At 35.0% G+C, this 24,982-nt stretch overlaps 1 long non-coding RNA gene across 1 annotated transcript; it reads right to left on the reverse strand.

Annotated features, from left to right (window-relative positions):
* Window positions 1-20,182: 20,182 nt before the first annotated feature.
* LOC105286416 lies at window positions 20,183-22,986 on the reverse strand. Its single transcript, XR_895235.3, has 2 exons — window positions 22,082-22,986; window positions 20,183-21,988 (listed from the first exon to the last, which is right to left on the reverse strand). It is a non-coding gene; the product is annotated as an uncharacterized LOC105286416 (long non-coding RNA).
* Between the last annotated feature and the right edge of the window lie 1,996 nt (window positions 22,987-24,982).

Genomic DNA, 24,982 nt, shown 5'->3' on the forward strand with positions numbered 1-24,982 from the left:
ACGTGAGGAGGGCTTGCGACCATATAAAGTGCAGGTAGTGCAAGAACTACAGCCTGGCGATCTTCGTGCTCGTAAGCAATTTTGCCAATGGATGCTAGGAAAACTTCGTAGAAACCCAGATTTTTTAGAGAATGTGCTGTTCACAGACAAATCTAGTTTCTCCAGCACGAGCATTTTAAATAGACAAAACGTCCGCATCTGGGCTGAAAGAAACCCTCATGCTATGGTGCAACGTGTGCATCAAGGGCGTTTTGCTATTAATGTGTGGGCAGGAATTGTCGGAAACAATTATGTCGGTCCGGTTTACTTGCCGAATCGGCTGAACAGCGCCCGGTATCTGGCATTCTTGCAACGTGATTTGTTGCGTTGATTGCGGAGACTTATTCCTCGCCATCAACGCAATAACATTTATTTTATGCACGATGGTGCACCACCACATTTTGGTAGGGAAGTGCGAGCCTATCTTGACCGATTCTTTGGAACACGGTGGATAGGACGCAGACCCGCACCACACTTGTGGCCACCACGCTCTCCCGACCTGAATCCTTTGGATTTCTTTTTTTTGGGGAGCGCTTAAGGGCATCGTCTATAGGTCAGGTAGAGTGGTGAGGTCGGTACGAAATTTGAGACAGCGAATTGATGAGGGGTTGGCCACATTGACTCGAAAGGGAGATGTCTTGGCCAGGGTGAGGGAAAATCTGAAAGAGAGACTGCGAGCTTGCTTGCGAAATGGCGGTCACCACATAGAGCCTGGTGAGTAAGCACGAATGCTCAGAGCTATTGGAGCCAACGGATCAGTCCTCTATGTTCCTCGTTAGACACGCGCGAATAAAAATTTTTTTTTCAGGTAGAAGGACTAACTTTTGACCCATCGTTCCATTGAGAATTTTCTTCCTTTCTACGAGCAGAATTTTTTAAGATAATAAAAAAATTTGACCTTGATTTGAAGGTCAAGGTTAATTTTGCGAGGCCATACATGGGGGTGATCTTTGCCGAACGCGACCTAGAGAATCACCTGATAAAGCGGCGACCAATAATTTTTTTCCACCCTGTACGTGCCTTGGCATGATAATTTTCCTGAGAAGTTTTGCACTTGCGGCAGAGGTTCCCATGGACAACGTCCACGCACGCCGCAAGTATCTGAAGTCATTAAATTTGCCTATTTAATCATAATTAAGTATTAGCTAAAAAACAGATTACTTTATACTATTGGATCAATATAACTTACTCTCTTTTACTATACTATTATATTTTTTTGCAATGTTTCTGGGAGCACACATTTCAATGTTGCTGCAATGTTTCATTGCAATGTTTCCTAGGGCGGACATTTCAACGTTACTGCAATGTTGCAGCAACATTGCAGGAGACATTTCGCACCTTCCATGCAATATTGCAATCTTTCAATGTAAGATTTCTGCAACGTTTCTGCAATCTTTCGTTGCTGTATGGGAAGTAAACTAATAAACAAGAAGAAAATTAAGAAATCCCATGAATAAATGGAAAATTAAGAAAACATAAAATGTAATAGACAGAATAGGATACGCTCAGGCTATAACGATACGCTCAGTAGTCGCTACTTTGAAACAATTAGTTCAACAGCATAAGCATAAAGGTAAATTTTGTCACACATAAAACAACAGCTATAGTTTTAGCACTTTGAGTCTTATTTCTTAAAAATCATTAATAACTTGTGCTTATACAGGGTGTCCCGGGTTTTAACCGACAAACTGCGGGAGCATATTCTACTAGTGGAAATAAGAAAAAATTCTTATATTGAGTTTGCTTAGAAATGCTTTATTACAAAGTTATAAACCAATATTGAAAAGAAATATGAGATAAGTAACAACGGAACATAGTCTAGAATTTGGAAGGTCGAAGATGTTTATGTTATGTGTATTCACATGTATTCATGTTCACTATGTTGAAACGATTCAGTATGATTGTTACTTTCACAACAGTAGCTGTTAGATTTCAATCGTCGTGTGAACTAGCAATTACTATCAGAATGCCAAAAGTGTTTTCAAATGAGGAATACACTGATATTCATTTCGTTTACCGGATTCTGTGACGGAAATGCACGAGCTGCCGTACGAGAGTATCAACGTAGATTTCCTAACAGGAGAGTACCAGATAGTTCTGTGTTTAGTAATACCCATTTGTAATTACGTAATTTGGGTTCATTTCGACCTATGAATGAATATGATGATGTTCGTTCAGCTCTAAGACACCGACGACGCTCGGAAAGAATCTTAAATCTTCGCCAAAACAGCTGGATACAGTTAGACAGTTGTCCATCGCACTATGCTAGACAAGTTAGAAACTGGTTAGATGAACATTATGCTCATAGGTGGATTGGTCGAGGAGGACCGGTTTTCTGGCCTCCAAGATCGCCCGATTTAACGCCTCTTGATTTTTATTTATGGGGAACTTCAAAAAATAAAGTTTACAGTACAGAGGTAATCTCGCTTGAAGATTTAAAGCAACGAATTACTAATTCAGTTACTGAGATGCAACAAAATTTTCAGAAATGTCGTACTGTAACAAATTCTGTACTACGTCGATGTCTAGCTTGTATCGATGTGCAAGGACAACATTTTGAAATGCGTCACTAAATCATTGCGTACATAATTTTTATTTTTGTGAAAAAATCCGTTGTTACTTATCTCATATTTCTTTTCAATATTGGTTTATAACTTTGTAATAAAGCATTTCTAAGCAAACTCGATATAAGAATTTTTTCTTATTTCCACTAGTAGAATATGCTCCCGCAGTTTGTCGGTTAAAACCCGGGACACCCTGTATATCTGGCTCTTAAAGTATCTTCAGGTAGATAATTCTGGTACGAGTAAACCCATGTCGTTAGCTTCCACATGACTTTTCATTCTTTCTTTGCAAATAGACTCTGAAGATCAGTTTTTAAATTCGTTTTAGTATATAAATTATAAGTGTAAAAATCCGATATTTATTTTCTTATAATTTCAAACCTCCGGAGTTTTTTTTAGATATCAATAAAATTTTGATCCGAATCGTGGATTACACTTAAATTTATAATTAAATTTATTATTAGATTTAAATTATTTTTTTATGCAAGCCTTTAATTATTTTTATAACATTCATTAAATTTAACTATTTTTATAATACAATTTGTAAGATATACAACAAAATTGGTGGTAAAATAATGAGTTCAAAAGAAGTTAACTTCTTCTGTAACGTATTTTCTATCGTTAGATAGCAATATGATAATGCTACCGGATGTAGTTAGCGACACATTTTTTAAAACTCATTGATAGATACTATAGAAAATTATACAGATGTAACAAATTTGTGTGACATTAATACTTTTAAATTGATCAATGTGTACATTTATCTCATTGAACATATTTACAGATAGATGTTACAAATAAATAATGTGCGAGAAAACTACAAATAATTAATATTAAATTATCGTTAAGTATAAGCAGAGAGAAGCCTGAGAGCGGTCACGCTCGCGTTTTAACTGTAACGCCTCAAACGTGGACATTGAAGTGATTGAAGTGATTCTGTCTTTATTGCTCACTGAATATTGAATAAAGATAGAATGACGCCGCGAGCGTTGGGAGCGTCAAGTGAAACGCATATGTCCACGTTTGAGGCGTTACAGTTAAAACGCGTGCGTGACCGCTCTCAGGCTTCTCTCTGGTATAAGTAAAAAATGCGGTAGTGCGCTAAGTGGAGTGGAAAAGTAAGGTAAGTAATGAAATTTGAGTATTTTAGAATATGTATGGTTAGTTATGGTTTATTTTAGTAAATGGTAATAATATCTATTTGTTGTGTTACAGGAACAGACGACAGCTACAGAGAAAGGGCTTAAACAGAAAGATTGTCGTAATCTTTATCGTTTACGATGAAATAGTAAAACGATACGTTCGTTTTGGAAATCAACGCACAAAAATTGAAGTATGCTGCATTTATTGCATCTCTCAGACGTGGTGCACTAAATGCGACATACGCTAATCTTTGTGCGTTGTCTTCAGACACCGACTAACAGGTCGTTCACACGGCCGATTCGGCAAAATTACTAATACGATCGTAATCGGTAATTTTGCTGAATCAGCCACAACCATAAAAAAATCAAATCATCTAAACGCCTCCACTATAATATATGCACAACTAGCGACCGATTCGGCAAAATTACCGATACGGAGAAAAAAACCGAACCGTGTGAATGACCTGTTAGTTTTACTATTCTTTCGTAAACAGTTACGATACAATATTTCTGTTCAGGTCCAGATTCATCGCTGCGAAAGCGGGGAATCTCGTCGTAGCGACTTGGATCTGGGCCCTTCGTCGATGGATGAACGGAAATCTGCTTTTTTCTCCTGAGGATGCGAGCAGAGGAGCGATTCAGTTTAAAACACTGTTTTTTCCTGCAGATACTGTGTCTCTCGATGAAGATTCGGAAGAGAAGCATTATGCATCTCGGTCGAAAAGATTACGGACCAGGCGACGGAACTGCCGTGTATGATCAGACCACAGGGAATGGCGAGACTTTCGTACTAGTGTTCCAGCTAGGTAAGCACATAAACAGTTAATATATAAGTAATATTAATTGGCAGTTGGATGTGTACATGTGAGTTGTATTGTATTAATTTTAATTAATGTTCTTTTCTTTTCTGTTTCAGATCTCTTAGGACAGGCAGAGGACTGGAGGAAGGAAAGTTAGTGGTTATCAACGCACCAAGGAGAGCGCGTTACTACGCGGAGTAAAGTAAAAAAGTAAGGTAAGTAATAGAATTAGAATGTATTAGTATGCGTATGATTAACTTCAGTCGTTAGTGATAATTTCGATTTGTTTATTTTCAGGAGCAGACAATGGTTGCGGAGGCGCACGCAGAGAAGGAAGAGAATGTTTTTGGTTATCGTCGTCGTCGCGCTGGGATTTCAGATCATTGAAGGACGAGAGGAACGGACGAAGCAAACGGGGATTCGCGATTTCTCTATTTTGAAACTACGTAGTGTAGGTTTAGCTGCAGTGTAAGTCTAAACATTCTGCTTTCGGTAATACTTAAGGAGACGAGCTTCCTCACCGATTTCCTTCTAACTTTGCAATATCGTTTATTTTGATGAAAAAATACGATTGCGAGAAGGAAAATCGTCGCTCTCAACTAGAAAGAAAGTTATCACCTACTGAAAAATGACAGTTTCGGGGTTAGGAAATCTGTCATACCGGCGATCTACGGGCGTAGCGCACACTGACTGAGCATGCGCGATGACGTCAAAGTGCGCGAAATTAGAAATGTTCCGTGATTGTTGCTGTCCAATGGGTAAGTTATTAACAATGCTATATGTTATCTGTCATTTGTTTCCGTTTATAACCATGAAGCTACACGAGTTTCTGGCAGCGACGCACAACAAGGAACAATTAATCGATTTGTTAATAGAACATAAGTTAATACACAGTGAAATACAGTGTCCAAAGTGCAATAATAAATTAAAACTTAATACAAGTAATTTCTCATTTCGCTGCCAGAAAGTATTTTACGAGAAAAATAAGCACAAAAAGTACGTCAAGAGACAATGTTCCTTCAAAGCTTCTGCAAAAGTTGATACATGGTTCGACAAATCTAAAGTAAGTTTAGAAACTGTGTGCAGACTGAGTGCATATTTTATTATGTTGAGGCCTCCACGACATCATTTCCTATGCACTGAACTTCAATTATCCGAGCCTACTGTAGTAGACTGGATTTCCTTTTGCCGAGAAGTAAGTATATTTTGATACATTAAATATATTGAATATATATTAATATGTTAAATATATGCAAGTATTTAAAATTTACAATACAATTTATTTTAAAAATGTTATAGGTTTGCATCGATTGGTCCAAAAAAAATTCCACCATCCTGGGAGGACCGAACACAATTGTGGAAATAGATGAAGCAAAAATCGGCAAGAGGAAATATAATCGCGGCCGGATAATTGATGGCAAATGGATCTTCGGTGGAATAGAGCGAAATACAAGAAAAATATTCCTTGTACCAGTTCGCGATCGCACGGAAGAAACACTGCTGCAAGTTATCAAGCAGTGGATCCGGCCTGGGACGACAGTGATGTCAGATTGTTGGAAGTCCTATAACTGTTTAAACAGTGAGGGCTTCCAACATCTGACAGTTAATCACTCAATGAACTTTGTCGACCCAGATTCCGGTAAGTACACACTACTGTTTATTCAACATTTTAGTTATCACAATTTATATCGTACTTCTTTAATATTACTTATTTTTGTCTTCTTTAGGAGCCCACACACAGAGTATTGAACGTGTTTAGAGAGAAGTTCGGGCAAATATCCCACGATACGGAACTCGCACTTCACATCTAATGGGATATTTGGCTGAATATCTCTTCAAACGCGTTCATCCTTACGAAGACCGGATAAGCAGTTTCTTCCGTACAATTGCCAAGCTCTATCCACCGAAGATCATGGAGAAATATGTCGCGGAGGCCTCAACATCTGCCTCAACATCTAAATAAGATGTTGCCATGCAAACTCAGTCTGCACACAGTTTCTAAACTTAGTTTAGATTTGTCGAAGCATGTATCAACTTTTGCAGATGTTTTGAAGGAACATTGTCTCTTGACGTACTTTTTGTGCTTATTTTTCTCGTAAAATACTTTCTAGCAGCGAAATGAGAAATTACTTGTATTAAGTTTTAATTTATTATTGCACTTTGGACACTGTATTTCACTGTGTATTACCTTATGTTCTATTAAAAAATTATTTACTTTATTATACTAAAAATTATTTATTACTAATCTAATCTACACTAATCTGTTATCTGTTAATTGAAAGCGTTTTCCACCCACCACCCTGCAAGGGAGGGTGCGGGGGGCCTTCGGCCCCCCCCCCACCCGCACCCCCCCTCGCAGGGTGGTGGGTGGAAAACGCTTTTTTTCATGTCGACACTTTCCGTGTCGAAATAAACGGTGTCCAACTGCACGGTGCGCAATTGAACACTAATTGGCATTGCAAGTACACACGCGTTTAATTTCGCGCACTTTGAAGTCACCGCGCATGCTCAGTCAGTGTGCGCTACGCCCGTAGATCGCCGGTATGACAGATTTCCTAACCCCGAAACTGTCATTTTTCAGTAGATGATAACTTTCTTTCTAGTTGAGAGCGACGATTTTCCTTCTCGCAATCGTATTTTTTCATCAAAATAAACGATATTGCAAAGTTAGAAGGAAATCGGTGAGGAAGCCCGTCTCCTTAAGTATTACCTGAAATTCTCGAACTGGACGATGCACTGATAGGCTTGACCGTTAGGAACGGCGAGGCTACCAGTGTTTCGACTAGGTAAGTACATAAACAATTAGTATAGAAGTACCATTAATTGTTGTTTGGATGTGTGTGTGTGTGTGTGTGTGTGTGTGTTATGCTATATATAGTATATATGTTTACGTTGATTTTAATTTGTGTTTTCCTTTATGTTTCAGATCTCTTACGACAGGCAGAAGACTGGAGGAAGGACGACTGGTGGTTATCAACGCCCTAAGGAGAACGCGCAGCCCTAACGGCATTGGCCTAGTTTACACCAATTGTTTAATACGCGTATTAAATAGTAAATACGTAGTGTATCCGTTTAGTCATTGGCTGATTAGCTCAAATGTACTATTTGATATGCGTATCAAACGATCGGTGTAAAATACGCTATTGTGACAATGCCCTGATAAAAGCACTATCGAACAATGCTTCAACACCCTACGGAGAGTGCGAAGAGAAGATCAACTCATGGAAAGAGCACAAAATGAAGGATACATCGCAAATAGCAGTCAGATGAGTATCTTTCTAAAGATTATTTAATATTATTAATTCCTTTATTTGTTAGACATAGTATAGCTTGTGTAAAAGTTTTCCTTGTTTGTTTCAGATTTCTTTTCAGGGATTCATTGGAGGATGAGGAATGGCTGACGAAGTCCAGCGTGCAAGAAAGAAGAGGACTCAGTTAATACTAAAGTCAGTGCGCGAAGTGTGTCAAGTGAGTGCAGTGAATAGTGTGAAAGTAATCCCAGCAAACACAAAGTAACTGTTAGTTATAATTTCCCACTCAACAATGTAGTTGTTACATACGTATCACGTATGTTATGTTGTATTTATATTAATGAGTGGGAAAGTATAACTAACACTGTTTGTGTTTACTGGGATGGTTTGTAAGCAGTACTGCAGTAATTAGTATTAATTAGCCCAATATGTAGTCTTTACAATAGTACTCGTGTAGAGATTTTGTTTTTTTTATATAAATCATGTAAAATTTCCTTTACCTTATTCATAAGAATATTGTAGTATCGTAAGTGTGTATATTGCATGAAGAATGCTTTTTAGTACTAAGCTTTCAGTATTAAGCAAAATTTGTAGAGATTTTGTAATTGCGAATGTAAATTGAATATTGTGTGTGCAAACCATTTGTTGTTGGATATGTAGTAATTTAAAATTGTAATTGTATAGATTGAGTGAATTGAGTGAGTTGCTTTGTATAAATTGTGAGTGGAGTATGAATGTTCATGTAAATTGAAATTATATGTAAAACACGTTGTAATTAATTGTAAATATTTTAAGTTAAACAATTATTTGTAATTATGTTTTTCTTATTGTATGTTTAACTAAATTTAACTAGATTTCATTCGTTGTATGTTTAACTAGATTTAAAGGGTTCTATATAGGGTGTAAAATAGAGGTACTTCGGAAGTGTATGAGATCTGAGTGCATGTTATCTATTGTGGTAATAATATGTCAATTTTGTAAATATTTTTGTGTGGTTCGCATCTTGGTGAGATGTGTGAGCGCAATTATATTATAGAATTTGTACTTATTTTATGTAATTATATGCAATTGCAGTGTGAGGAAGTATAAATGTGATTTTATATTTTAAAATCTGTGCATATTGTGTAAATTATATATTTAATTGTGAAATATCATTTAGTGTATAATTTATTATGCTTCCTTTGTCCCTTGTAGTAATGCAGAGTTTCTTACAGTTATAAGAATCATGATAATAGCCTTATTGTATTATATTTGGCTTGACAATTTATTTGATGAACGTAAATACTAAATGTTGAGAACAAAATTACATTTCTTATATTAAATATAACATTCTCAATATATAATATTCGTTCTTTGTAGTTATTCATATTTATAGATAAGTTTAGAATACAGTTGTTTGCTTCAGCTAAAGATTACAACAAAAACATATGGCTATTTATGATTATTAGTTGCTGATCAATTAGATTTAACATCAATAACATACGAAAACTAATAAAAATACGGATCTATATTGCTATTTGTATATATGTTACTTTTCAATTGTAAGTCCTTAAAAACTTTTTAAAAGAATAAAAAATTTTAACTATGGAACATATAATCCTTTCAAAATGTAATTTCTTGATATATTTTATAATATCAAAATATTTGAAATATTTTGTTTTCAATCTTTTTAATTCAAAGTACATGCAAAAAATTCAGTATGTCAGTATTGTCAATATGTAAGAATAGTCAGAAATAAAAACGACAACTGTTTGTTCTTAACAACTGTTTAACTAGAAAAATAATAAAAAGCTTAACTGCTTAAAATAAAAATTAAAAGTTTTAACTACAGAACATATAATTCTTCACAATAAAACTTAACTTTGTTGATATATTCTATGTAAGGACATCTTAAATTTTTTTTCAATCGTTTCAGTGCATACAAAACATCAAATAAATAGAATAGCTAAAAATAAAAAATGATTAGGACTTCAAAGACCTTTGCTTCTTTCTCTAATTCATTAGCCACGTTTTTATCATGACAGCAGTTCTGCGTTCCAAAGCTACTGGATTCTTCTTAATTAATTCTTGAATTTCATGTAACGATGGTAACTTATTTGTCGGGATATAACTTCCAAAGAAATCCAATACAATCTTTTTTTCGGTTTCATTCCAGTGTACTCTTTTCCATTTTCCATATGGTGATGCTAAATAGAAAAGAGATAATATTGATAAATAAAATAAAGAACAGAAAGTATTTAATAATGTTGATTCCTTCAACATATTTTTTTACACTTACTAGAACGCTTTTTCTTCTGAGGAACACATTGTTCTGTATCAGTGTCACTGTCGCTTGAATTATAATTATTAGAATCTGAAATGTTATAATAATAAAATTAGATAAGTCTGTACTGTGTACTATTTCTATACTATTAGTTTTATATTATTATTATGTAAATTTTTATATTATAATGTAATTTGTATATTATATTAATCTCAATTGTACAATATTATAACTATCAAAAGACAAGTTTTATTGTATTTTCTTTCCTGGTTTCTTCGTCGATTTTTTTTATTTTGTTGTACAGAAGTATTATAATGTAAAACAGATACAAATTCACAAACATGAATCTTATTTAATAATACTTTATTGACAAATAACATTTATTAATAATTTATGATTATTTAAATATTAATATTGAAACCTTTTTAAATTGTGTACTTTCTAATGTGTTAAAACCTTTGTAAATTAAGCTTTTATTATATTTAAAGTAATTATTTTATAATTATTTTTATTACATTTAAAGTAATTTTTATTTATAAGCTTCTCTGTAGTATTTTAGATATTTTATAATTAAATTGTTTATGAATTGCATATAAAATATACTTACTACAATTTGAAGTACCTGAAATTATATCGTTTTCAAAAGCATTATCTATAGCTTCATTACTTTTTTCCTTATTATTGGGATTATTTTCATTTTCATTTTTGCCACTTGCAGATAGTAATAATCGCGACATTCGTAAAATTTCTCGATGAGCTACTGGCATTCTATAATGTTCACGATGAATTTTTTCCTCATGTCCCATGAAATTGGCAAGGTCCGTAATTTCAGTGTCCGTCAAGTTTAAGTTGACTCCTAATGTTGCTACATGCTTACGCAGAGTAGTACCTCGTAAAGTTTCAGGCTGATTAGCCCCACATTCAGTTGAAAATCTACGCATTAGATCACATGCTTTCAAGTGTGCGTGTTTATGACAACCTAGATGGAGAATGCCAAAAACATAAGGATTTGCCAAGTTAATACCGGCTTTCTTCTGTATTGAAGAATTAGTTCTACACATGTTTGTAATTCAGAATCCAATAAAACGGATACAGTACGGTTAAGTTTTCCACGTATCGTAAATCGCACATATTCCATTGCTACTTTTTGACATTCAATTGAAAGTGCATTAAATCCATCCGTCTTTGGATCAATTTTTTGATAATTCTTATAATCTTCAATTAAAGTTCTTTCCATTTCTCCTGCTCTTCGTCTATTAAATAACTGTATTGATATTAATGTACTTTCAGCAAGCTTTAGCCAGTCTTTGAATGAAAATTTTTGTTTTAGATTATTCAAAGCTGTGGTACGTTGCATTTTTAAAAAGTTGTCTAATTTCTTAATATCATCAATGGAAGGAAGAATAACCTTTTTCTTTCTTTTTAAGTGCTGTTGCGTTTCAAGGGCAACTTTATTGACTGCTGTGCCATATTCATTATTTAACAACGTTAAAAAGTTTTCTACTTGTTTCTGTTTTACAACATTGTCCTCAAATATTGTTAGAGAAGTTAGCGTTTTTCCTGTAGTTTTTAATTATGTGCCCAATGAAGTTGCTAATGATGGGATTTTATAAGTCTTTGTTGAAACATCAAAACCAATGAGAAAATTTATGACATCAATACATAATCCATAATATTTTGGATGATAAACTGACGATAAGTCATCTATATCTTGACACTGTTGTTTAATTTCTAGAAGAAAACAACCAAGCTGCCTCAATCGCTGTCGTATCATATCATGATGATGTGGAGATGGATATTTGAGACAAAGCTTATTTCCGTGTTCCATAATTAATTGATCATAACGAATAAGACGTGTTATTGTGTCATCACGACATCGTGGCATTACTACACTACTCACAAAAATTAGAGGAACACCAAACTTTTCTTAAAAAATAGGCAAACTTCAAGCAGCTGTAACTTTGTTAAAAATGAACGAAATTTAAATTTACAAAAAGGATTTTAAAGCTTGAAACTTCTACTTTCGAACGGTTGCCATGAGTTTAAATTTCTGTGACGTTTGGTAATTTTTACATACAAAAAACTGCGAACAGGACAAAATAAGAAATTTTCTTTTCACTTTGAAGGTCTGTCAAGTATCATAAAAAACTTCTGCGAAAATTCTCGACTTTTTATTGTAAAAGATTGAAGTTTTCCCTACAAAACGCTTGTTTTTAAATTTTTCTACGAGTTTTTGTTACTGAGTTATCGCCGATTAAATAAAAATTGGCATTGTTTACTTTGATTGCTCATAACTCCGGTAAATATCATCGCACAGCAATTTAAAAAACGGATTCTTAAAGCTGAAACTTTGCTCTATTGAACGGTATACTTGTCCAAATTTTTTCGAAAACATGTAACCATGCTGAAAATGGATGAATATAACGTAAAAATGAATGATTTTTCACTTTGTTATTTTGACCTTAAAAACAATCGTACAGAATGACAACAAAAATTTGTTCTTCACATTTGTTTATACTTTTCAATACCATGAATTTGACAAAAATTTGCCGAACAGCTATAAGATTGTTTTCATGGTGGCCACTGTGGTTTTATGGTACAAAACTAAGAAATTGCTAAATTTCAGTAAGATAAAATGGAAAATAATGTTAATTAATGTTAAAAATTTGTTTTCAAAGCGATTCTGTGTAACTTGCCGGACGGTCATTCGATCTTCCCGAGCGCTTGTTTCACTAGAACAGCCCTGACCTGGCCGTCTGTGGTATGAGCCAGTCTCTTGAAACCGAGAATAAATCCGATTAATGACGGACGGACTTACTCCAAACTGGTTGGCAACGTACCATTGACTGTGATTCTCCTGTAGGAGAGTCACAATACGAGCACAATCTGTTTCAGATAAATGACGCATAGGCATCGTAAAAGAACAACGAGCAGAAAACGGAAGTAGGAGAAAACAGAATAGATAAAAGAAAAGAAGAAATGTAAAAATAAGTAAAGGAATAAGTAAAAACCTTAACTAGTGATATATCAGACAGTATCAAAAATCACCAATAGAATAACTCCGAACAGCTCAGTATACGTATGCGTATGTAAGCATAAGCACATGTGAGTACGAATGCGCGATCTTAAGTAATGTAGCTGAACTCTTTCACTTACGAGAAACGTCTTACGTCTTGTCGCCGCCTAGCGGCAAGACGTTCCACTAGTTGCGTGCAATCCGTGAGCGCTCACATACACGCGCGCACACAGACGCACACACAAAACGAAGCGTAAATCCGACCGTGCGACCTCCGCGTGGTACGCTTTGGATAAAACTAACGCCGACGGTTCACAAATTTTTTCAACTTTTGGTAGAAAAGTGTGTACTTTGTTATTGCTGACTTAATAAAGATTAATATAGTGCGCTAGAAATCAATTTTTTAACATTACTTAACATTATTTTCCATTTTATCTTACTGAAATTTAGCAATTTCTTAGTTTTGTCCCATAAAACCACAGTAGCCACCATGAAAACAATCTTATAGCTATTCGGCAAATTTTTGTCAAATTCATGGTATTGAAAAGTATAAAAAAATATGAAGAACAAATTTTTTTGTCATTCTGTACGATTGTTTTTAAGGTCAAAATGACAAAGTGAAAAATCATTCATTTTTACGTTATATTCATCCATTTTCAGCATGGTTACATGTTTTCGAAAAAATTTGGGCAAGTATACCGTTCAATAGAGCAAAGTTTCAGCTTTAAGAATCCGTTTTTTAAATTGCTGTGCGATGATATTTACCGGAGTTATGAGCAATCAAAGTAAACAATGCCAATTTTTATTTAATCGGCGATAACTCAGTAACAAAAACTCATAGAAAAATTTAAAAACAAGCGTTTTGTAGGGAAAACTTCAATCTTTTACAATAAAAAGTCGAGAATTTTCGCAGAAGTTTTTTTTGATACTTGACAGACCTTCAAAGTGAAAAGAAAATTTCTTATTTTGTCCTGTTCGCAGTTTTTTGTATGTAAAAATTACCAAACGTCACAGAAATTTAAACTCATGGCAACCGTTCGAAAGTAGAAGTTTCAAGCTTTAAAATCCTCTTTTTAAATTTAAATTTCGTTCATTTTTAACAATGTTACAGCTGCTTGAAGTTTGCCTATTTTTTAAGAAAAGTTTGGTGTTCCTCTAATTTTTGTGAGTAGTGTATTTGGCGTAAACATTGTCGGCTTGGCTTGCATATCTACCCATAATTCATCGACTAAGAACATGACAAACTCTTGTACCTTTACGTTTTTGATCGATGCAATGCTCTGTATGATGCCTTAAATATAGTTTATTGAAGAATCCTTTACATTTTGAGCAAACAGTATAATTCTGTGCAGTATTTTTAGATTTTTCAGTGGGTCTTTTACAAACTATCAATTCGCCACTATTTACGTCATTAGTAACATTGTAATAAAAATCTCCTTCTTTTCGCAATGTGTTAATCAAGTTTTTCCTTTCTTCACAGCGTTTAGGTAAGTTTTTAAAATCTTTTACTCGTTTCTCATCTTTATGTTTTCTCTCTAAATGCCGACTAATTTTTGATTGCCACGTGTTGCAAAATAAACAGAAGTGTTTTCTAAAAACACGTTTAGTCTTTTGGTGGAGCTGATTCAACATACATTTCTTCATCAGTGCGCGACGATTTGCCACGAACATTGGTTGTTAATGAAATATTCAATCCTGAGTGAACGGAATTATTGAAAGAATTACTTTTTCTTGAAATGTCATTTGCAGATATATTGTTTGAGACATGTTCAACATCTTCAGATGAATGGTCAGATGGAAAATACTCACTGTGTGAGTCAGAGAAATCATTATTTTGAGGCTCTAAAACAATTAAAGCATTATAAGATCAATGTTGATTGAAATTTAATTATTTAAATAATATTGAATTTTAAAAAAGTAAGTACGTTTTATTGAAGAATCAGCCAAGAATTTTTTTTATATAGTTGTTGAGAATTATCTAAATTGGGTATTTCTGTTTGTAATGACACGAGCGATCAACCGTCGTGCACGACGCCTGCGAACGATGCGAACGATGCGAATTGATTTATTACAATCAATTAATAATGCTAACAATAAGAGATCCGATCGGCTCGGCCACGTTGAGGGTACGTATATGCGCGTATAGCGCGAAGTTATCGGAAGCGGCGTCGATCAAAGCCATCCGCGGCGTCGCGGCTTCTGAAGCTCGCCACTGTTTTCGTGAGTTCGCGGCTCTTTGGGATCAAGCGAGCCAATAAGGAATTGGTTTCGGACATGGTGGAGGGGCTCGGATCGCTAACGCGAGATCGGTAGTCCGACAGTCTTGATGCGATAGTCCTGCAGGACGCGTTGCCGTGGTCGAGCAATCGAGATACATTAGCACAGTAATCAAGACACTTTGCGTACCGACTCAGGGTCGAACGTCCCCCTAGGCGTTGTCGAGTACGCGCATAGATATAAGGTTACGAGCCTTGTCAAGGTGTACGCGTTTGTGAGTGGCCCATTGTCACATACAATAAATGCAGTTAAGAAAAAGACGAAACCGTAGTCAGTGAATCATTCGTTCCCACGTTGTTCACATAACACTGTTAAATCGTGTAGTGTATCATTCGCTGCATTGTTGTTCCTAAGAAGTATCATATGTTAAAAAAATATTACTCACAAATTATAAAGACAACATTCTCATAAAAATAAGGGAAAATAAGACTAGTTTACCAATCTAATCCAAAAGTTGATTCTTCTAATTGATTATCGTCAATATCTTCACATTGAGGTACTACTAATTCATTTTCATTCCAACTCCAAGTCAATTCATTAGTCATTGACTCCACTGACTCATTTATAACTGCTACTTGACTTTTCGATAATAGTCACTATTATATGAAATAAAATACGTAATAACACATTTCTACAAAAATAGCTTCTTTCGAACACAAGAATGATATCATTTCTTAGGTTTTTTTTTATACTAAATACGATGTCGGTTTCAAAAATGCTCCGCAATTTAACAATTTTGAAAAATTCAAGGTACAGGTGTAGAACAGAGCTATTTTGACGTATTTTATCATTTCATAATATGATATCTGACATGATAGAGAAGTTACTTCTTTCTATAGTATGTTACTAGAATTTTCAACCTTCAAAAGGAAGTTTTGTGTATATTACCGTTAACATCATTTTCATAATTAACTTAATGACTTTATTAAAAAAAACTTTTGACACGTCACATATTACAGTTATGATATAAAGTACATCAAAATAGCCCCATTTGACACAAATGTGACTTTTCATTTCTTAACATGATGACGTGATAGAACATTTTTGAAGCCAGCATCATATTCAGCATAAAAAAACTATAAGAATATCTTTACATCTTTTGTGTTTCTTTGTTGAACTGTGTAATTTGCTTTCATTATTATTAATAATAAGTAATACAAAGATTTATTTACCTATCATTTACAGACGTTTCTAATTATTCTTTCTTGGTTGATAATATCACTGTAGTATAAAATGGAACATCACTAATAATGTTAGGTTTATTATTTGGAACAAATACATTTTCTACATTAATATTAGGTTGGCAAATAAGTTCGTTCGGTTTTTGCTTCGGTGCAACTTCTTTCCAATTCACTCTTGTTTTTCTCGATACTATCGCGCAACTTCAGAGTGCATTTGAAAGTACATGTTTCACATAACCTTTCTGTAAATTTTGGTTTGACTAACATCAATATTGTGTGTGCTGCGTAGCTGTAAAAATGAAAGTAAATAACGTGCATTATCGTCATATTTTGCTCTATTATTTCAAGAAGAGCAAACGAGCTGCAAAGGCTCATAAAAAGATATGCCGTGTTTATGGAGATGATGCCTTAACAGAACGCGTATGTCAAAAGTGGTTCGCCAAATTCCGTTCTGGAGATTTTGACGTCAATGATGCGCCTCGCTCCGGTCGCCCGATCGAGATTGATTCAAGTAATGTCAAAGCTATCATCGATAAAAATCCATCCCAATCGGTGCGAGAGATTGCTACAGCACTTAATATATCTCATACAAGCGTAGAAAACAATTTGCGCCAACTGGAATACGTTTCTCGGCTCAATGTGTGGATGCCGCATGAATTAACCGAGGCCAACTTGGCCACTCGCATATCCATCTGCGATTTGCTGCGGAAACGTCAAGAAAACGATCCATTTTTGAAGCGGTTAGTGACAGGAGATGAAAAATGGGTCGTCTATGAGAATGTAACGCGGAAAAGATCATGGGGACACAGCAGCGAGCCACCACAAACAACCTCGAAGACAGGATTGCATCCGAAGAAGATCATGCTCTCCGTATGGTGGGATTTCAAAGGTGTCATTTACTACGAGCTGTTACCGTCAAGCAAAACGATTGATTCAACCACATACTGCTCGCAGTTAACAAAATTGGACCAAGCACTCCGCAAAAAACGTCCAGAATTGATAAATCGAAAAGGTGTTGTCTTCCACCACAATAATGCCAGACCTCACACATCATTGACAACTCGGAACAAATTATTCAGTCTTGGCTGGGATGTTTTGCCTCATCCTGCGTATTCACCGGACCTGGCCCCTTCCGATTATCATTTATTCCGGTCGTTGCAGAACTCTTTGAACGGAAAAATCTTCAAGGATGAAGAGAACGTCAAAAGACACCTGGATTAGTTTTTCGCCGATAAGCCTCAGATGTTTTACGAACACGGCATAATGAAGTTGGTGGAAAGATGGCAAGAAGTCATCAATAAAAATGGTCAATATATAATTGATTAAAATTTATTTCGTGTATCAAAAAAATTGTATTTTATTCCACCTTAAAAAACCGAACCAACTTATTTGCCAACCCAATATTTTCATCTATGGCATCTATGACATCATCATATATATTTTCATCTATGGCATCTATGGCATCATCATGTATATTTTCTGTATTTAGTTTAGAATATTTAACATCTGTAATTATAGACAAAATTGAAGATAGAAATTCATTTATAATTTTATGTAATAAAATATTTAAAAATATTTAAAGAATTGTAAGACGCATATATATTGTAGAATATATATAGCATGTCCCATTTTAACGTAGCAAAATTTCTCGGAAACTAAGCTTTATAAAATAATGTTTCAAACAAAAGTTGAAGGGGTTAAAAAGTCTATTTACTAACTTAATCAGTTTGACCCTGAGTGGCATCGCTAAGATAAGTTAAGTTCAACTTAGTTTTTTAAAATAGAAACTCCTATTTTTATTTTATCATCTTTTTCTAATTACTTTGAACAACTTTCATCTGAAACTTTTTTTAATTGCCTAATATTTTTTGAGATATTCAAGGAAAAGTGATACTTTTGCAGGACTTTTTGACTTGATTTGGTCTCAAGAATATGCTGTTGCAATAGTGTTTAAACTTTTGTTAACTTAATGAGCTCGACATCTCCTTAGATCTTTCATCTATACAGGGTGTCCCATGACTGAAGGTCCATACATTAAGGGCGTGTTACTGATGTCATTTAGAGTTGAAATTGTTTAATAACCATATGTCCGCAAATGCATCCTAACAAAAATACAACCATTGAAAGTTGATGTGAATATTTGAAAGGAAAAGAAAAAAGACATTTAATTTAACTTGTTTATTTACAAATATATTACAAATTCTGTTCAAAATGATCTCCTGCAGATTCAATACAAAGTCTTGCCCTGTGTAAAAGTGATCTAACAGCTCGCCTTACCATGCCAGGAGAATTTCTTATTTGTATTGCCGCATCCATAATTCTGTTCACAAGTTCATTTCTATTGCGACATTGTTCTGCATAAACTATTGATTTCATATGCCCCCAAAGGAAGTAGTCCAGAGGTGTTAGGTCTGGTGACCTTGGAGGCCAAGAAACTGGACCACCTCTTCCAATTCAACGGTTCTGATATGAATGATTTAAAAATGCAGTTACTTGTCTGCTAAAATGAGGCGGTGCGCCGTCGTGCTGTATCCACATCTGCATTCTGTTTCGAAGAGGAACGTTCTCCATCAAAAGGGGTAGATGTTCTTGCAAAAAGTGGAGATAAATCTCGTCTGTTAAAGGTCCTTCCAAAACAAAAGGTCTAACAAGTTGGTTGTTAATAATTCCACACCAAATGTTTACGGAAAACTTATGCTGAAAATGTTTATCGTATGTTTTGTGGAGATTTTCAATTGACCAGCAATGTGAATTTCTGGTATTATTGATACCGTTTCTACTGAAAGTAGCCTCGTCAGTGAATAATATCTTTTGTAAAAGATACTGATGTTCAATAAGCCAATGACAAAACTGCATCCGTGAATCTAAATCCGTTGGTAACAAAGCCTGCACTCCTTAGAGATGAAATGGATATAAACCAAACTTATGTAGCGTCCTCCATACTTTCATTCGTGTAGTATCTGTTTGATTAAATATTCTTCGCACACTGGTAGATAGATTGCGTTCAACCATTTCCAATATCATATCCTCTTGATCGTTATCTGGTTCACGCTCAGCGATACTTTTCGGAAACGATCCGGTTTCTCGTAGACAACGGTGAACTCTGGCAAATACGCGCCTATCTGGCACTCTGCGATTAGGAAATCGCTTTTCATATTCTACAGCTGCCTGTCTTTCATTTCCATTACAATAACCATAAACGTAATGAATATCGGCGTATTCATAAATTAAAAATCTCCACAAAACATATGACAAACGACAATACGACAATCTCGCGATAGGAATGAAGTTGTGAACAGAATTATGGATGCGGCAAGTTAACAACTACAACCATTGAAAGTTGTGAATTTCTTATTTGCGTTGCCGCATCCATAATTCTGTTCACAACTTCATTCCTATCGCGAGATTGTCGTATTGTCGTTTGTCATATGTTTTGTGGAGATTTTTAATTTACATTAAGGTTAGATTTTCTTTTAAAGTTTGTAAAATGTCGTTTTCAAACGAAGAATACGCCAGATTCTTTGCATTACTGGATTAAACTAATAAAACTAGTAAATACACTTTTTAAACCTTACCTAGTGTTTGCAACATTTTTTTCGATATAGCTTAATTTCTGAGATATTTTACTGTCTACATTAAAACAGGATACTGTATATGTCACTTTATTTTGTACATGTGTGTATTCTGATGTTTTAAATAGTATCTGTATTACATGGCGCATAAAAGTATAAATAGAATTCTATCTCAAATACTGTCGAATTATAATCTTCTAAAATAAACTTGAAACAGTTAATAATTAAATGCTTTTATAAGGTACAAAAAGTACAAAGAAATTATTATTATTTGATTAATAATTTACCATCATCTTGTAGAATTGTATTTCTCATTAAAGAATTGTTGCTATTCGTATAATACGATACTCTTGGAGCACTGCTCTGTGATCTCAAAATGCATTTTGTAGAGGAGCTCTGAACAATACTATAGCTTTTTAAAGGAGTCTGACAATGAGATTTATCCAACGTTCTCCCATCTGTAGTATTATATTCTGTACATAAAACAGTAATTAAATGGATATAATGATAATATTAGAATTATTTCTACAATATTAATTTTTTAAGAATCTTTGAAAATAATAAGTTATATACATCAATATAAAGTGTCACAGTCATTATTTAAGATACAAGTTTCGGTTATCGTTTTATTATTTATGAATATTTAACATAATTATGATATAAGTAATATACACGGTAGGACATTTAAAACAGACCACCTGAATTTTATTCTTAATAAGAGAAGAAAATGTTTTAAATGAAACTTGTTTGGCTTCAAGAGAGACATTCAAAAATGACGTGATCGTAAGTTGGAGGGACAACAACATTTCAAGGTCATCAACTTTTGTTTAAATGGAATGATATATTTTCTCATTTATCTCTTAATAGAGCATTTTAAGACGCGTACGATAATGTATGATTTAAGGTCAATCAAAGTCAGTTACAAAGAAAAATAATTTATTTTAACGAAGGGATCACATACTTCCTTAACTTATTATTTCAGATACGCGGTGTTATTGCAAGTGTTCAAAATGATGATCTTGAGCATCGATGCATGCTCTAAAGTAATTAATTATGGGAAAATTGCATTTCGAACTTCATTTGTACATATTCATTTGTATCTATAGAACATACTTTTCTTATACGTTCTTTCCGATTTTCCTTAAATGTTGGTTCTTCACTATACCTGCATGCGGTAGCATGTTACCAACTGTACAGAATCTGGTATATCTGTTGTTTTAATTTTCCTCATAAATAACAATCCAAGGATATTAAAATCGGTGACCGAAAAAGGACATTTTTGTATTCCAAACCGACCAGTCCAACGAAAAAGAAAAGAGCATGTTTTACAATAGATACAAATAAAATTCGAAATGCAATATTTTTTCCATAGCTAACTGCTTTAGAGCATGCATCAATGCTCAAGATCATCATTTTGAACACTTGCAATAGCCACTATGTATGAAGCCAAAGAAGTTTCGTTTGAAACATTTTCTTCTATTATTACTAAAAGCGTTATTCAGGTTTGTGTTTTTAGTGCCCTGCATATAAAATAATTAGAATAGAAATATTACAATTTGCTTAACAAATTGAAAGTTTGAAAATATTTTTTTTAACAGATTATTAACATCATAAAATTAAACTTTTAGTTCACTAATTTCTAATTTTTAATTTTACACTTTGTGATGTATCCGATACATTAATAGAACTTGTAATACAAGCCGATGAATCAAGTTGCGTTTCTGATACATCAGTTAAAATATAAGTTTGTATACCATCATTAGATTTTTCAATATTTTTCGAAGAAGTAAATTTGTGTGACTCGTTTTTAATATCGTCGAGTTTTACTCGTGGGATATCACATTTCAGGTTTTGTACTAACTTATTTCAAATTTAGTAATTACCTGCAAATACAAATAAATAAATTATTATAGAATAAAGTATTCTCTACAGATCGATTTATGTTATTTAATATTATCTAATGTGGTTTTACTCACAATGAATACATATAAGTTGCACAATCTCCTTATTGCACTTTTTGATGAATAAATATTTATGATGCTTTTTTCGTGATAATTGTTGATTATTAGACTTCTTAAGATCAGTACATTTGCAAATTTCATATTGATTATTATTTGATAAAATAATAGCAAATTTTTTTTTATTCATTTTTTTGCAGAATAGACTTTCTATAATCATACAGTATTAGTGTACAACCTTATTATCTGTGATAAAATAAGAAAAAGAACATTTTGACATCGTGATGTATAAGAGAGTTGTCAATTTTACTATCCATTGCAGACAACTTTGTTTTAAATTCATATAAAATTATTATCTATCCTACGGGACGGAGTCTCACACTATTGTAATTCTAATGGATACACAGATTCACAATGCAAGTGATAGAACAGCAAGAAAATATCATTTAACAATGCACAAAAAAATTTTAGGTTAAGTTATGTACTAATGTATTTATACATAAAAAAAACTTTCCACAATTATCGACAGATTTTTATATTATAGCAATAAAATAAAATGCTAAAATGTAATGTAGAAAAGTATATTATTAATTCAATTACATACCCTTTTATGATTAGTTATCTCTTTACCTAATATCTCCAAAGATATTCTAAAGGTCTGTTGAGTAACCAAAAATGAAACGCATTTAAACAAAGTGCGGAGCAACGTATGTGCGTTCAATAGGTCTGTTCTTTTTAGCTGCACTGCTGAACTAGTGCAATACGTTAAAGTGAGACAAGTATATTTTTTCTCACTCTAACTTATTGCACCAGTTCAGCAGTGCAGCTAAAAAGAACAGACCTAATATTGTCGTTCTAGTTGTGGTTGTTTAGAACATTCACGCCGTTGGTTAGGATCGGATCGCTATAAGACTGCCTTCATATGAGGCGTAAGGCTGCCTCCCCATGTGTACGCGTAACTTGCGCCACACTGCGTCAGCCAATAAAATTATCTCAACTGCCATTGTTGTATCTTATGCCCTATGTGAAGGCAGCTTTATAGCGACCTGATTTCGAAGCAAGCGATCACGTAACGTTTACCCTAAGGTGGAAACAGGAGTGACAGGTAATAAATATTGTTACTTGTGAGTGAAGAACGCGTTACTACGCGGAGTAAAGTAAAAAAGTAAGGTAAGTAATAGAATTAGAATGTATTATTATGCGCATCATTAATTTTAGTCATTAGTGATAATTTCGATTTGTTTATTTTCAGGAGCAGACAATTGTTGCGGAGGAGCACGCAGAGAAGGAAGAGAATGTCTTTGGTTATCGTCGTCGTCACGCAGGGATTTCAGATCATTGAAAGACGAGAGGAACGGACGAAACAAACTCGCGACTTCTCTATTTTGAAACTACGTAGTGTAGGTCTAGCTGCAGTGTAAGTCTCAACATTCTGCTTTATGTTACAGGTACAGAGTTTCCCTTTAAAAATTTAGAGAAGGGACGAGACGTTGCGCATTCCGGTCGTGAAATTCTCGAACTGGACGATGCACTGATAGGCTTGACCGTTGGGAACGGCGAGGCTACCAGTGTTTCGACTAGGTAAATACATAAACAGTTAGTATAGAAGTACCATTAATTGTTGTTTGGATGTGTGTGTGTGTGTGCGCGCGCGCGTGTGCGTGCGTGCGTGTGCGTGTTATGCTATATATATTAGGTTGTTCATTAAGTTCTGCGGTTTTTTGCTCTAAATTAAAACATAAATCTATTGTACTTACACATTTATTCAATCTAGAATGTATTGTCCATCTTGATCGACCACCTTCTGCCAACGTTCTGGAAGAGACATAATGCCGCGTTTGTAGAAGTCGCGCGACTTCTGCGCGAAAAAGTCCTCCAAGTACGTTTGAATATCGTCCACTGAATTAAAGCGCTGCCCGTCGAGATTGTTTTGGAGTGACCGGAACAGATGGTAATCCGACGGCGCAAGGTCTGGGGAGTACGGTGGGTGCTGCATGACTTCCCAGCCAAAGCACTTAAACTTCTTTTTGGTCACCAAAGCAGTGTGTGGTTTGACGTTGTCGTGGTGGAAGACAACGCCCTTCCTGTTCGCCAATTCCGGCCGCTTCTCCGCCACTGCCTGCTTCAATTTTTTTAACTGAGCGCAATACTTCTCGGCGTCGATGGTCTGACCGCGCGGAAGCAGCTCGAAGTACAGGACGCCTCGCCAATCCCACCACACACTCAGCATCACTTTCTTCGGATGCAAATCCGCTTTGGTAACCGATTGTGACGACTCACCTGGACCGCACCATGACCGCTTGCGTCGAATGTTGTTATATACCACCCATTTTTCATCTCCCGTGACCACCCGTTTGAGAAAGGCCTCCAGCGAGTTCCATTTCAGCAGGGATTCACAGATCATGACGCGGTCCAAAATGTTCTTTTCAGTGAGCTCGTGAGGGACCCAAACATCTGCTTTTTTCGACATCCCAAGCCGTTTTAATCGCTGCGCAACCGTTGTATGGGCGATGTCGAAGCGCTCCGCGATCTCCCGCGTCGTTAGGTGTCGGTCTGCTTTGATTGCGGCCACGATTTGGTCGTCGTCAGTGGTGGATGGACGACCGGAGCGAGCAGCATCGGAGACGTTCACATCTCCGGAACGAAAACGCGCAAACCAACGCTGACAAGTGTCAGCGCTTATGGCCGAGTCCCCGTACACGCCACATATCTCACGTTGTGCGTCTGTCGCTTTTACTCCTTTGCGGAAGAAAAATAGCAAAATGTGCCGAAAATGCACCTTTTGATCCTCCATTTTCAATGAATAGCGCGTACACACAACACGTCAAAACACAACAAAGACTCTGGCGAAATGTCAAGCGTTGTCTAACCTGTCACGGAGTATGCGGCAATCCGCGGTTCAGGCGATGTATGCTATCT

Source organism: Ooceraea biroi, chromosome 3 (assembly GCF_003672135.1).
Source record: "Ooceraea biroi isolate clonal line C1 chromosome 3, Obir_v5.4, whole genome shotgun sequence".
Classification (NCBI taxonomy): domain Eukaryota; kingdom Metazoa; phylum Arthropoda; class Insecta; order Hymenoptera; family Formicidae; genus Ooceraea; species Ooceraea biroi.